The 15,099-nt window shown below is 37.2% G+C and overlaps 1 protein-coding gene across 2 annotated transcripts in view; it reads left to right on the top strand.

The window, feature by feature from the left end:
- The first annotated feature begins 2,596 nt into the window (after positions 1 to 2,596).
- LOC141443185 (uncharacterized) overlaps positions 2,597 to 15,099 on the top strand; it is a 35,742-nt gene continuing 23,239 nt past the window's right edge. Inside the window, exon 1 of one of the 2 annotated variants that reach the window (XM_074108398.1) lies at positions 2,597 to 2,682. The gene's annotated coding sequence lies outside the window, so the exon portion shown is untranslated. Of the gene's footprint in view, positions 2,683 to 2,846; positions 3,122 to 15,099 lie in introns of those variants that run through there. The other variant, XM_074108399.1, reaches the window with a different exon arrangement.

Here is a 15,099-nt window from a genome sequence, read left to right as displayed (position 1 = left end):
TTCGGAACGAGAAACACGTGGAGTAGACAATGATATACATTTTATTATTTTTCATGTAATAGCCCGTTCTCACTTGTCGGGTATGGGATCCGTTTTGCGTCGGATGTCGGTCGTTTCTATAGAAAATCGTGTCGGGCAAGTGTGAATAGCTACATATAAAATGTTCTGCCACCGGAACATCCGATGAAAATCCGGGCCCAGCATCCGACAAGTGGGAACCAGCTCTTAGAACTAAGCAGCGGTAGAGCTTATATACAGCAATACCGCAGCTAGTCACTGCCTGCTGAAAGTGAACTTCACCTTTTTTTTTACTTGAAATTTTTTAATTGAAATCTCGTGTATTGCTCTATTGTTTTGATATTTTCACCTGCGTGAAATTCGACCCGTAGTGCCGTGCTTAATATTATTACTGTTTTCGTTTCTCGTGTATACATATTACCTATTAGTTACCGTCACCTGCTTTGACATATTGTATTAACTAAATAGTTGTCTGGAAGAGATCGTCTTTTATTTACTTTGCATTTTGTATTTTTTTCAACTTATCGTACTGGTTTGTGATGTTCAATAAAGAATATTAGTATTAGTGTGTGTAAGTAGTTTTAAACTTTCAGCCCTAGTTTATACTCTTATTATTATAAAATAAAATGTTTACTTGAATTTACAATAAGATTTCGCTTAAGTACAATCAAAATAATAAATACCTAAAATAAAACAGCGTCTCTACGGTTTTTAGTAAGCGATCTGCATTTTGAAATTGGAACGCTGCGAGCCATAGACAATAATGATGGTATCGTTAACCGTTTAGCATAGAACAAGACCAGTTTGGCAATGGAAACCTGTATACAGCCAGCGTCAATGTTTAAATATTCTTTCTATTCAGTTATTTAAACATTCGTCGAGGAAAATAGAGAATGTTTATGTACAATGTCGTCGAGAATTAATGTGATCATTATTGCTTTAAAATCTGACGGCGACTTTTTGTCGTTAGGTACTCTATAGCTATTTCTTCCATAATAAAAAGCAGCCTATACCTAGTGTTAGTGTAGCTTTCTAATAATTAACGAATTTTAATTTTTTTTTGGTTCAGCGCAGTTCCCGTAATTTTTACCTTTTACATATTAACGAAGTTTACTTATTTACGATAATTATGTAGGCACACTACTATTTTTCTTTGGGTATCTAATTCCGTAATTAAATAAATAAATACATTGTTATTGTGTATAGTTCAACTATAGTTTTACTGTAGGTTCTTAAATTTTTTAACACTAATTGATCATCGTCTATCAAGCAAGTTCCTGTTATCATCATAAGTGATAGATTAGTAACTATATGCTGCCGTCACTGTTTAATCAAAGAAAACAGACAAAGACGGTATTGTATATATATGTCACATAGAACAGAAACTTATTAAAACTACTTACTCGTACTACTTGGTAAAACGGGCCCTTAAAGTTTTTCTCAGACGGTTACTGGATGTAGAGTTCTGTTGGCAACATACCAATCAAATAGAAATTATTTTTCCATATTTTTGTTTTTATTTTTATATTAATAAAGGATTGAGAAAAAAAATCACCCCCACTTTACGTCTATGGGAGGTACAGTAAAAATATATTTTAGAAATTTTTATTGTACCATTTTAAAGACAGACAGAAAGAAAGAAAATATATTTATTCACAACACAAGATAACAATATTATTAGGTACAAAAAAAAACAACACAAAGGTATGTGTCATTGCGGTTGTGAATCGGACACTGGCACAGCATAATGCTGAAGCGTTAAGAACACCCCAGCGCTGATATTCAGCCAGCATCATTTTGTCGGCATAGTTTACATACATATTCATAAAGGATTTATCTTTATTAATTCAATTAAGGTCCCAATAGGAATTAAGTACCTACCTAATTTCTTTGTTCCGTTAATCAAGATTTAATGGAAGTGGTCTCTTTTGTACGTCTGGTTTTATTATCTGTTAATATCATGTGTTTTATGTACATTAAAGAGTTAATGTAACTAGAAAAAAAAAAACAGTTAAAAGTTACTTAACTAACTACCAAATGCAAAAATGTAAAAATTGTATGTTTTTTTTTTAATTTGAATATCTTTTTGTTTCAATAGCATTGAAATTGAGAAACGCACCCATAAAACGTCAGAACATACTTGTTAACTCTCGTAACAAGAAATAATTCGTTTTTGTCGAACTTCATTATTATTATTTGGTAGAGTAGAGCATTAGGTAGAGCGTCAGATAAAATGGGCATATACGCAATCACTACTTGAATATTTCTAGTGTTAAATAGCAGTTAAATATGAACAAAGTATCACTAAAAATACAGTAGTCATAACATAAATACCATAATTCGCATTCAATATAAAATTAATGATTCGTTTTTTACAACATACGATTTTATGGCTTAGTAGCGTCATCTTCCGGCGAGTAGCATCACCAAATTCTATTTATAAAAGGTAACCTTATTATTTTCTCAACCTTGTCTATGGCACTTGGCACAAGTGCCCGAGTGAAGTTCAGTTTTGACAGTTGTAATAGTGGTCATCTTATATTTTTTGCCTCCTTGCATTTTGATACAAAATATTTATTTATTCGCAAAGTGGTATTACGTGAACAAGATGAAAATAAGGGCCCACGCAATTCGAGAACGGTGGAATGCAACCCGCTAGCTCAAGTGAGTCTTAAACAGGAGTATAACGAATGTAATGTCCTTATTTTTAACTGATTAAAAAAACTGTAGTCAATTGGCTGTTAACCTTTTAACTAAAAGCGAGAGATGCGTAATTTGACGCTATGCCCGTGTATAATTTTATTACGATTCGGTCCGGCAACGCATACATTATATCGATGGCAAGAGCTATGTTTTTTCGACGTTTAATTTTTAAACTCTAATCGTTACCTTATCAAGTATAATTTGTATCGTTATCTATACATGTAAAATCATATTTAAACCGTTGATTGGCTCTAAACTACTCGATAATACGTTAACTGACATTCATATTATCTTTAAAAAAATTAATCAGGTATTTTTTTAGTGGTTTTTCGTTGGGCAAGTGGTTGGCTGTATAGTGAAAATACCGCGCTTTTTGGATACCTTTTTGAAAGTTACAAAGGTTGGTCTATAATAATTTGTTTTTAATAGAATCTTATTTATTTTTTTACTTGCTCTACCTACACCCATTTTTTAATTTTTCATAAAGGTAATTTGCATAAAATTATAATGTGGTAGGTAGGTATTTCATGGCATCTCCTATTTTGATTGATTATATTATTATGTAGACAAAGGAATATTTGAGTATTTTTTTTCGTTTTTTTATTTTATTTCTGTAGTGATTGATTTATTTAATTTACATTTCTAGGAGCATTGTGTAGTTTAAAACCTAAAAAAATATAATTACTACTTGATTATTAGAAAGAATAAGTACCTAATTTTTAAATTGAAATAACTGTAAGAACATTGAGCTTATAGAAAAGTTTTATCAAACAAACATGCATGACAATAACTTTCTTATCTCAAACTATTTCCTTTATTCTATCTGCAATTTATGTAGCAAATTCCATGCATTATTTGCCCTTTTTCGATTAGATATGTTGATTAATCAAGTGTTTAATACTTTTTTACAAGCTTTTATTGAACTTATAAAGCCTGTTTGTTTGTTAAGGTCAAATTGTTCAAGTTTTATTTCACCCACTTCTAGTTATGAGATTGACTTGATTTGGTATATATATGTAGTTTGGATGACAATGCATTTGTACTAAAAGTACAGTCAGCAAAAAGTTTTGTTAGAATGTTTTTTTTTTTTAACAAAAACTTATTACACCTATTAACCTATTATATCTTAGATAGGTAAGTATATTATTTGTTTTCATTTTACCACACACAATTTTGGTTAGCTGGAAGAGATCCCCTTTTAGGGATAAGTTCGCTTTTGTAAATTTTTCTGATGATAACACTTTTATTAGATTTTTTAATTCATTGAAGAATTTACTCATAACTCTTATAAAACCTTAACAATTGTCATTTTCTTAACAACTTTTTTTTTTGAGACTAAAAAGCCCTATACTTACACTGGTTCAAACATTTTTTAAATTATTGCAATGAAAGAAAGTCTGAGTATGTTCAACTACACAGAAAACATTAGATTAGTACACCTAATGTTAAATTAAAAAAAAAAACACCGTTAACTTCTAACTTAACTTCTGAGGTAACTTGTAATTCTAAAAAGCAATAAAACTTATTTAACTCTCATTTTATTTCTTAACTTCAGTGTATGTTTAATATATTATGTGATGGTGAAGAAAAAATTCTATTATTATTATTTTATTTTTATGAATGGGCTGGACTTATAATTTGGTAAACTGATGTGAATATAATAATAAAGTATAGTCAGCAAAAGAAGCTTGTTTCAATAAAATTTGATTGCTAAAATATAAATTAAAGATTGCCATTCATTAGTATCAGCACAGAATAACTAATAGTACTACGGTACAGATTTACAGAAGGGAATCTCTCAAACAAAAATCAAGTTTAGGTATAAATCGTTGCCTACTCTTACGACTTGCACGCGAAATTGAAACTTATCATGTTACACAAGTGTTCATATTCCGTTGGGCACCGTTGACTCGAAACAGGTTTGGCGCCAAAAGCACAGGGTTCCCACTCGCCGATGAATAAATATAACAGAGGGTATTAAAATGAATTCAATAAACTACCTTTAATAAATAAGTAAATGCATTTTAACATACATGACAACAAAGCATATATGACAATAATAACCTACTTATCTACCTACTACCTTTGTCTACTAAAGATTTCCGTATTGGCGAAACCATATATTATTTCTGACCAACCAATTAAATATTTTTATCACGAATTTTAAACTATTACTAGGCAGGGACATAGGAAATTAGTAAGGAGAACAACCTTTCAATATCTTTAGGAATGTTGAAAAATAATAATTCCGATTCCTTTATCTTCTTTTTATTTATACATTCGTAAACAGCAATATAAATTATACGGATTATATCGTTTCGAAGTCATTCTTGTAAAATAAAATAAGTAGGTACCTACGTACCTGGTCTACACAAATCGCGCGCGACGCGTCCAGCGTGCGAGCCGAGCGGCAACCCACTGCCGTGCGCCTAATGATTAGGCGCGCCGGCCGAACGTACCTAAACTGCAGTGTAGAGATGGGTAGATCCGGATCTGAAGATTCAAAAGAGTCAGATCCTCAAGCGGATCCGAATCCCTTAATGACTCCTTTCAAATCTTATCGACTCCGGAGTTACTGACTCCGACCAAGTTCGGCCGGATCGAGGGGCTCGTGATCGCCGCCACACTCAATCGCTCTGCTTTCGCTCTCGGCTCGGATCGGATCGGATCGGATCGGATCTTATTACGTTTGGTCGGGCGCTGAGTGAGCCGGTACCTACGTCGGTACTCGGACTACTCGCTCGGTTATATTGGAAAGAAATTAGATATAATTAAAACACAATATAATATGACCGGAGCGGGCTACGCTTAATTTCACGAAATATTAAGCAAAACTTGCAACGAAAAATAGGTCCTATGGCACAGACTTTCATTCATAATATTGTTTCGAATCACTAGACAGGCAGTTAAAGTAGCTCAGAGTTCTTTAAAAAATACACAATTTAGAATTTTTCAACATCAAAGGACGAAACGAATCGGTACTTCAGTTCAGTACCTTGACCTTGGTACCGACCGAACCGAGCCGGGCCGGATCGGCCATAGATAAATTAATAATCGCTCGAAAGAACCGGAGTCAATAAAGGAGTCGGATTCAATAAGCGGATTCGGTACCGACACCGGAGCTGGATCTAGTGAGTCAGATCACTTCGCGGAGTTGAGATTACCCATGTCTACTACAGTGTCCAACCCCTGGTATCCTCCAGGGCTACTTTGAAATTCGAAACTCGAAGTTTGTGTCGTGCGGTCCCTCTGACACTTATACTATTTAATACGAGAGCGAGAGGGACGGTACGATACGAACTTCGAGTTTCGAGTTTCGTAGTAGCCCTGCAGGTCATTTAGGTCTTCATACTCTACCTACTCTATGTTACGTATCTTTACTTTACTACTTGTACTATCTATTCTGTGGTTTAGTCTGTTTTGTAAGATTTTGTTTTCCATATTATATTTATTAACATTTTTTTTACATTTAGGGGCTGTTTCACCATCCATTGATTAGTGTTAAGTGACGGTTAAATGTGATGCCGTCTCCGTCTATTCGAACAAAACAAATAGAGACGGCGTCACACCTAACCGCCAGTTAACACTAATCAATGGATGGTGAAACAGCCCCTTATTCTTTTATTTTTAAGATCGTGTTATAGAATAGAGCCATGTTTTTTGTTATGAAGATTAAAGTTTCTATCTATATACCTATTCATACAATGGTTCTCTACTTTGCCTAACTTTGTTTTTTTTTTTTACTCAACTTCAATTCAAATTTAGGCAAAGGGCTTCCTTTGCTTTGCTTTGGAAGCTTTTCCATCAGCTTATTGATGATTCTGCCAATGTTTAGCTTACTTATTTATAACTAAGTACTTAAAACTGTGTCTTAAGTTTGAAATTATATGAAGGTAGCAGAGCAAATTGGACCATAGCAAGTGTAAAAGCCGTGGTGGCCTAGTGGTTTGACCTACTATCGCCTCTCAAGCAGAGGGTTCAAACCCCGGCTCGCACCTCTGAGTTTTTCGAAAATCATGTGCGGAATTAGGTACATTTGAAATTTACCACGAGCTTTGCGGTGAAGGAAAACATCGAGAGGAAACCTGCACAAATCTGCGAAGCAATTCAATGGTGTGTGTGAAGTTCCCAATCCGCACTGGGCCCGCGTGGGAACTATGGCCCAAGCCCTCTTGTTCTGAGAGGAGGCCTCTGCCCAGCAGTGGGACGTATATAGGCTGGGATGATGAAGTGTCCGCGGCGCACTTGGAAGCTTAATATGTTATAGTCATCATCATCATCATCAGCCGGAAGACGTCCATTGCCTAGCAAAGGCCTCCCCTTATAACCTAACCAACAAAAAGTTGGAAAACCCACGACATTGTCACTTCAAAGTTCAATATCTCAAATATGGCTGAAACGATTTTGATAAAACATGTTTAAAAACTATCGCTAGAAAACCTGCTTTCAAATTAAAAAAACCGCATTCCAATCGATTCACCGGTTTAAGAGCTACGGTGCCACAGACAGACACACATAGCGGTCAAACTTATAACACCCATCTTTTTGTGTCGGGGGTTAAAAACGCCCCACAATGAACGACAACTCGCCACTTGCATCTTGCATCCACGGTTGCCCGCCGATTTCACGATGTCGTCAGTCAGTCCGCCTATTGGGTGATCTGCCAACGCTTCGTCTTCCGGTTCGTGGTCGCCACTCGAGGACTTTTCTCCCCTAACAGTTATCTGTTCTGATTGGTTATTATGGAGTCTATTTGTATTTTTTATTTCAAATCCAAATTTGTTACTTTGGTCATCCCGTAAAACCATATCGAAAATACAAACTGAGACATGGATGCACAGAAAAACCAGAAAAGAGACCAGCGCTGGGAATCGAACCCAGCTCCTCAGCATTCCGTGCTGCGTGCCATACCCCTACACTACCACTGGACAGGAGTACAGACACGATTTTCTCCTATGCACACATATCTCAGATTGCTTTTTTCTACTATGCTACTTACCTACGCGCTTACGCGCTTGGTTATCTGTTCTTCGAGCGATGTGGCCCGCCCATAGCCACTTCAATTTGCGTAATTCTTCAAGCTATGTTGATGACTTTAGTTCGTCGGCGAGAATTTACGTATTCCGGATTCTATCGCGCAAAGAAACTGAATGCATGTCTGTTGCAATAGCGTAATATTTTGTAGTGTCCGACTGAAAGGTGATAAACAGTCGGATAATCTTTGTTGTTGGATCCGATAGAAAGTTTCGATGTAGTTACAAAATTAAGATTATTTCCTCACAAGATTTCGTGACGTTTTCCAGACGTCGAGAAGTTTCGGATGCTCTATGCAGTTTATGTTTTATGATCTCGTCCTTAGTTCTTGTGAATTTCATGACGGAACCAATTTTTGAGAAATACTCATAGACGTGTTAAAATCGTTGTATTAAATGTCGAAGGGCCAATCTTTCTTGACATATGAACAGTGAAACACTTGTAATTCATGTATGTAGGTGGTATAAAATAATTATTCCACGACTAGACTGTTACCCGCGACTCCGTTCGAGTAGAATTCGTTTGTCGCTCTCCCGCGGGGACTATGCAATTTTCTGGAATAAGAACTATCCTATGTCCTTCCCCGGGACTCAATCTATCTGCATACCGAATTTCATCTGAATCGCTTCAGTAGATCCAGAGATTACTTCCTACAACCCCACAAACTTCACCTCTTTATAATAAGAGTAAAAGTAAAGAGTCTGTGGGCAGGGGCTCCCAGTACCAGCTTCTCCCTCTGGACCGCATACAACGGAGAGCGACTCGAATAGTCGGCTGCCAACGAGTTTCCGATCGACTTGACTCTTTGGCGCTGCGTAGAGATGTAGCTTCACTGTGCATCCTCTATCGCATGTACAGCGGGGAGTGCTCCGAGGAGTTATTCGGGTTGATCCCTGCCGCATCCTTTCGCCACCGACCTACGCGACAACACTTCCATCCTCACCATTTAGATGGTTGGCGGTCCTCTACTGTGCGTTTTTCCAGAAATTTCCTGCCTCGCACAGCAAAACTCTGGAATGAGCTATCGCCTGCGGTATTCCCGGACCGCTATGACCTTCAAGTTTTCAAAAAAAGAGCGTACTCCTACCTTAAAGGCCGGCAACGCACTTGTGACTCTTCTGGTGTTGCAGGTGTCCATGGGCGACGGTAATCGCTTACCATCAGGCGATCCGCCTGCTCGTTTGCCCCCTATACCATAAAAAAAAAAAAAAGTATGAAACCGACATACTACCTAACTACAAAAACCTTAGATAATGACGTATAAATCAAATTCCCTTACCCTTTAGGGCAGGAACAGAAAGAGAACGGGAAAGAGAACTCTATTAAGTAACTTAAAGTTCAACAGTTATGACACATTATTATTTACATCAAAGAATTTTTTTTACCAATCCCGATTTTGAATCGGTCTCGACTGTTGAACTTTAAATTATAGAATTCTAGACTTGTTCTTAATTTTTTATCTTATTTTTTATAAACGCCATTTTATTCATGGTTAAATTGAGCACCTTAATCAAAGCTTTTAACACCGGAACACTTAATTAATAGACTCTATTAAAACAGAGTCAAAATCTAAAACAGGCAGCCGTTACTTTGCAAATTTTCAAAACAACTTCTTTAAGACTTTAACACCATCTACTAAAGTCTACGTTGAATCAAAAAGGCTGGTGTCTTACGACAATTTAGTAATAAGTTAGTGCATCAAAACACCTTGAAATTAACTAGTAGGTTATACGAAAAGTCGTTTTAAATGATGACATAATGGTCTTATAGCTTTATATATATGTAGTCTAGGCGATGTGACTTTCAAGAGCAGAGGTCGTTGCCGTATTAAGTGCTATGCAAGGAAATAGTCAAATTGTAACGGAGGGGCTGTCCCTCTCACTCTCGTATTGAATAATATTAGCGTCGGCGGGACAGCAAGATACGAAGTTCGAATTTTGCACTTCGTAGGTTGAGGCAGCAATATCAGTGATAGTAGGGTTCCCTACCGCTACCGCAGTACGCAAAAACAAACCCTTATGCTGAGTTTCCACCAGAGATCAAAGTCGAAATCAAAATATCTTTATTCAGTTTAGGCTATAACAAGCACTTATGAGTGTCAAAAAATCTACCACCGGTTCGGAAAAACCTCTCTTGAGAAGAATCCGGCAAGAAACGCAACGAGGTATTTTTTTTAACAGATTTACAATATTATTAAATGATATCTATACATCACAAGTCAAAATCAAAGTCAAGTCAAAATATCTTTATTCAATTTAGGCTATAACAAGCACTTATGAATGTCAAAAAAATCTACCACCGGTTCGGAAAAACCTCTGTTGAGAAGAATCCGGCAAGAAACTCAACGAGGTATATTTTTTTAAACAGATTTAAATTTTTAAAGTATTTAACACAACTTTATTTTTACGAGTAACACAGTAGTTCCGCTATTTGAAGGGATCGCTAATGCGGATCGGAATTATTTCCAAATATCCCTGTCCATGATATAATCATTAACTTTATAATACGCCTTAGATATTAATGTTTTCTTGACAATAGATCTGAATTTTGTATCCGTTTCATTTGTAATATTTTTTGGAATTTGAGCGCGGAGTGAGATGAATGTGTTTTTCATGATGGAAACGCTCCATTTACCTATTCTCGCACAGCGAATCTCTAGTGGAAATAGCTGAGCGGAGCGAAGCGAGGTAAATGAAGCGTTTCTATTGGTTCATCATTAACACATTCCTCGCAACACGTGTCATCCTCGCACATCTTGTGGGAACGCAGCCTTAGACAAGGAGTATTATAAAAAATCCATTTTAAAAATTTTGTTCTTTGCCAAACTTGTTGATATCTTAGCGCGACAGGGACAGTTCCCTGTGAACATTTCAACGTCCGAAAAACCTGGTTTAAACTACAATCATATCCACACATACACGTCCAAAATATTTATAACTAGGTATTTAGACACGCTGGCCTCTATTGAACATTTGAACCAACTGGTTTTCCAACAAGACGCATAAATAAATTAACATTCGCCGATACTAACTGCTTGCAAAAAAAACTAAGTCGGTTTTAAATTCTTTACAACTAGTCTTGAGTTTGAGATCAAGTTTCTTTATAAATAAAATGTTGTAAAAAAAAACATTTTTACTATAGCGTTTGCTGACTGTACCTTTGTTGATTTTACTTGCATTGTCATCCAAACTACATTTCCGTACCAAATTTTAAGTCGATGCCATTAACCGTTGAGGAGTTCCGTCCTGCAGAGACTATCCAGGCCGGTCCACCAGAATATCGCTACCAGATTGTATTTCCACCAGATTTACACATAAGTTTCCCTCTTCTTCAACCCATTATCCACCCAGTGCTGAGTGTAGGTCTCTTCAAATCCACGCCATTCAGTTCGGTCTCGTGCCCTTCGCATCCAGTTCTTCCCAACCACTCTAACAAGGTCGTCAGTCCAACGCATCGGTTGCCTGCCCACATTTCTGTGTCATAAGTTTTCTAAAGTGTGCTAAATTTCAAGTCAAAGCGACCACTGAAAGTGCGTCAAATAACTTGCAAGATTTGATGCAAAAACAAACGGCAAACTAAATATGTACTTAAAAGCTTGTAAAAAGTAAGGTACTGTCATGTACGAAGAGGAGGATGATTAACGATAAATATCGCGACAAAAAAAGCCGTGGTGGCCTAGTTATTTTAACCAGCCTTTCAAGCATAGGATCGTGGGTTCAAACCCAAGCTTGCAGTTTCATTTGTTTAATTATTACTGAGGTCTAATTTAAGACACTGACTATATTGCTCTTGCTTAAAGACATTTGGACAGGTTTTTCAAGGTCCCAAATCTATTTAAATTTGGTATCAATGAGTCTAGTTGAATACAAAATATCGTAATTTTAACCCCCCAGTGCAAAAAGGCGTTTTATAAATGCGACTGCCATGTGTGTCTTCTTTTTAATTGCTTCTAGAATACACGCTAGGTAGGACAATAACGTCTGACCTATCCATAACGGTTTCAAACTTCAACTGCGGCGTTGGTGTCCTTTAGCAGATAAAAGCCTGCGATAGCATACTTTAGCACCTGAAAGCATGTTGTAACAGCACACTTTAACTTGCGATGCGTATAGTGTGTCCAAAATGATCCAGCTAAATGCGATTCGATGCTGATAGATGTGACAAACCCTAAAACGCCCGACGCGTCGCGGGCCCGCACACGACCCGCACCCGTCGTCTGTGTGTGTTGGGCTTTACCTATCCCCGCTCAGCTCAGCATCTCTAACGGAAACAGCTCGGCGAAGCGTGGATACGTAAATTAACTGTTTTTACAAGCTTTTATTTAGGTTCACCTGTCCCGTTGCCTGTCTGTCTGTAATCAAATCTTGGAAGTTTAATTCGGACCAACTTCCAGTAGTTGTATTGACTTGAAATTTGGTATACTTATGTAAATTGCGTGACAATACAATAATCTGGTAGTGACATTCCGGTAGTTCGGCCAGGATCGTGTCCGCGGGACGGAACTCTTCGACGGTTAATGGCATTGAGTTTCTATGCATTTGTAGTTTAGGTGACAATGCAAGTACAGCCAACGAAAAGTACTGTCAGCAAAAAAAGCTTGTATTAAAAAATATGTTTTTACCAAAAACTAATTATTGGTTCATGATATGATAAACACATTCCTCGCAAATGCATCCTCGCCCATATCTGATCGAAACCACAAACACAGATAAGTAGTTCAGAAATCAATCTCCATACAAGTGCGCTCGAGCAACGCACACATAGACACTGCTCAAGGACACGATATCTGGGACCGGTTGGGACCAGTGCGAGCGCGAGTGCCATCCGCTTGAGACACGCGTCTGTGAACTTTTTTGTTCAATAATGGAGCAACAAAAAAAAAGTTATTAAGACTGTTCAGTGGACGGTTGTTTCAATTAAATAATCGTGAATTTCGCCAATAACGAAATCATCGCAGATATTTTCTGTGACAAATTTATAATATACTATGCTATACTTAAATAAATTTTGCTACTTTACGATCCCACTGAATAATAAAACTCATTTGATGACGAGATTGCGCTGAGTTTATCACGTTGGTCGGCGTCCTTACTCGGTATGGGTACTGGCAGAATACCAGCGCCTGTTCTTCAGGGCATCACATGGCTTCCTCATTTATGTGTCTGATCTGTTTAATTGTTATTTAATTTATGTTTTATTTAATTGTTAGTTTTATTACTCTTTAGCTACTAAGCCAATGTCTTTTGTTGTGAAGAATAAAAGATTATATCTATCTATCTATCTATCTAATATAACAATGACATTAAAATAAAAATATTTTAGTTATTCATTTATATTTCCATTCTTCCCGTTTCATTCTCAACAATAAATCAAACAACTAGATACGAGTGCCACTACCACGATAGTTTTTTGGTGCATAAGCCATAGTTGACAACCTTAGAGCGACTGCCGAGCGTAGGTATGAAAAGTGAAGTGCATACAGGAGATTTACTTCTGAATTATCTGTGTTTTGTGTCAAAACGCAGGCTTATGATTTTTCGTAGCATCTGTAGGTTACTTCCGAGTCGACGTAATGCGGTAATTATATTCAGTATGTACGATTTACGATAATTAAGCATATTTTAAATTAACCATCGGATACTTCACGTGCGTGTCATGCTGCCGATAAGATATAGTATGTTAAAGATAATGTTTATGCATTAATAGTACAGTCGCCATCAGATATTTCGGAACGGCCAGGTGGTCAAAAATATCGCACATGCACTCTATTATCAAGGTATTAAAGTTCATGTTCGATATTTTTGATCACCTTGGCCGCTCCGAAATATCTGATGGCGACTGTACTTACTGCAGAGGCCATGAAGTAAGGGATTGATGGACGAGTTCGGGGTAGACGAGGCCGGATAAAACGAGTCCAGCAATCCCTGTTCTGGCCGAGCTTTGTATAGTGCTTTTCTCAAAGAATGTGAGGAAATATTTCATCGATCCATCCATCCATCTATCGCAAATCCTTACAGAGTAGTGGTGGTTGGCTGTTTGTCAGTTTAATGTTAGTAAGCAAATTTAAAAAGTTAGAGCAGCGGACAATAATGGATTTTCATACATACTTCATGACCTAGGCCAAGAAGTTATTTATGTAGGGAGCCATAAATGAGAACCGTCATGTCTCCATTTCGTGACATTAACGCATACATTCATTTCCGAGCATGTTTAAGAAATGTATATTTTCAAGGAGCCTGTGACGGGTACTCTTGATCTAAACCTAGAGGCCCATTTAGTGCTTTATGGGGGGGCGACCGGGCGTCAGGTACTACAGGGTGCCGCGCGCTCCAGCTCAACTTAACCACTTAATTTGAATACCTATTTTTATTGATATCTCGTAGGAGTGAGTATGAATCTTACAACAGACGCGACCTGTCATTTTGTTGTAAGTCTGTTTGTTTGTTACTTCATCACGTCTAAACCTCTGAATCGATTTAGATGAAATTCGGTATACACCATAGTTCGAGTCCCGGGAAAGGACAGGGTAGTTTTTATTCCGGAAAACTGCATAGTTCCCGCGATAATCGAATTCTACGCGAACGGAGTCTCTAGTAACGGCTAGTAAATAAATAAAGGTAGGACTTATAACTTAGTGTTTACCCTGTGTTTACCCGCGGCTCTGCACACGTAAATCATTAGATCCAGTACCGAATTCAAAATTTCGGGATTTTTAAAAATTCCCGTGGGAATTCCCGAAAAGTAAATCGTGGCTTTCATTGACGTTACATTAAAGACAATCATGTCAAATCTCATGACTCTAAGCCCAACGGTCGTTGTTTAGGGATTTTATCCCTATCCCGTGGGAACATCGGAATAAAAAGTAGCCTATGTTTAATTTCAGATGTCCAGCTACCTACATGCCAAATTTCATCCAAATCCGTCCAGCCGTTTCAGCGTGAAGGAGTAACAAACATACTCACCCACTCACAAACTTTCGCATTTATAATGTTAGTAGGATTCAATACCTGATGAATAAAAGTTAGTCAAATTATATGATAACGTAATTTAGTTAATAACAAAGAATTCATAGCGTCACAGCTTATCGCACAGCCAATATTATCGCTGATTGACTCATTTATAACTTATTAGTTATCAGTCAGCATTAAGATTCGATTTTTCGGACTTTGACGGTGCATATGACCTGTAGCCATGTCATCGTGCACCTTTGATTGTACAGTCGCCATCAGATATTCGGAGCGGCCAAGGTGGTCTAAAATATCGGCACATGCACTCTGTTATTAAGGTATTAGAGTTCATGTTTCAATATTTTTTACCACCGTCACAGGGCGGCCCACGCCGTAC

This window comes from Choristoneura fumiferana, chromosome 27 (genome assembly GCF_025370935.1).
Source record: "Choristoneura fumiferana chromosome 27, NRCan_CFum_1, whole genome shotgun sequence".
Classification (NCBI taxonomy): domain Eukaryota; kingdom Metazoa; phylum Arthropoda; class Insecta; order Lepidoptera; family Tortricidae; genus Choristoneura; species Choristoneura fumiferana.
This window is presented reverse-complemented; position numbering and strand designations above follow the sequence as displayed.